General features: G+C 36.5%; 1 long non-coding RNA gene across 1 annotated transcript in view; it reads right to left on the reverse strand.

The window, feature by feature from the left end:
- Nucleotides 1-790, reverse strand: part of LOC119590641 — a 41,546-nt gene that overhangs the window by 27,062 nt on the left and 13,694 nt on the right. Inside the window, exon 2 of the long non-coding RNA XR_005230277.1 lies at nucleotides 102-511. This is a non-coding gene — a long non-coding RNA (uncharacterized LOC119590641). The remainder of the gene's footprint in view (nucleotides 1-101; nucleotides 512-790) is intronic.

The raw sequence follows: 790 nt of genomic DNA on the forward strand, positions 1-790 counted from the left end.
TAACACTCCCACTGGTATTACCATTATACCCATCGTTGTCGTCATAATCCACATCACAAATACCCTTTTGCACAATTAAAGACAACAAATGCCAGACTTACCCGTTCAGCGCAGGCGAATCAGCTGAGCAATTCCCTTCCGGGTCACGCAAAATCCTTCTCTTGGATCTTGTTTATATACGGTTTGCAGTCGGGAGAAAATAAGTTCAGCGTCCTTTCTTATTTCTTCGTAGTGTTATTTTTGTCTCTTTTTTGTTTTTGTTTTGCTTTTTTGTTTGTCTTTTTTTGCTCTTGTCTTTTGTTTTTGTTCTAGATTTTCAAAACACTGTATACTTGTATAAGTTATGTTTTGTTTAAGTCCACTTTGGTACAGATTCACTTACTTAATCCTATAAAATGCTATAATACACGGAGCTAACAAAGTAATACTGATTTACAAATATCTTAATGGTAAGTTACTCGTTTTGTTTCGTCGAAGTCCTTAAAACCTTAAAAAGTATTTTAAATATCATCTGTAAAATAAGAGAAAAATTCCGCTGATTAGTACATTTCTCCGCTTTACGTAATATCCCACAAATGCATCGCGAAGAGAGTTTTTTATCTTCCACTAGAGAAAAAATAAAGTTTTGTTATTATCAAATGGCTCAAGATTACTTTCATCATCGCCAGCACGAACTCGCCGCTGGTTTTGTCATCAATTCAGTCACGACAAGGCCACCCCCCCCTTTCCGTCTGTCACGTGAGTGTTAATAAGCACCTTCTGTAGATCTGTGGCTATCAAATATCCACTG

Source organism: Penaeus monodon, chromosome 27 (assembly GCF_015228065.2).
Source record: "Penaeus monodon isolate SGIC_2016 chromosome 27, NSTDA_Pmon_1, whole genome shotgun sequence".
Taxonomy (NCBI): Eukaryota; Metazoa; Arthropoda; class Malacostraca; order Decapoda; family Penaeidae; genus Penaeus; species Penaeus monodon.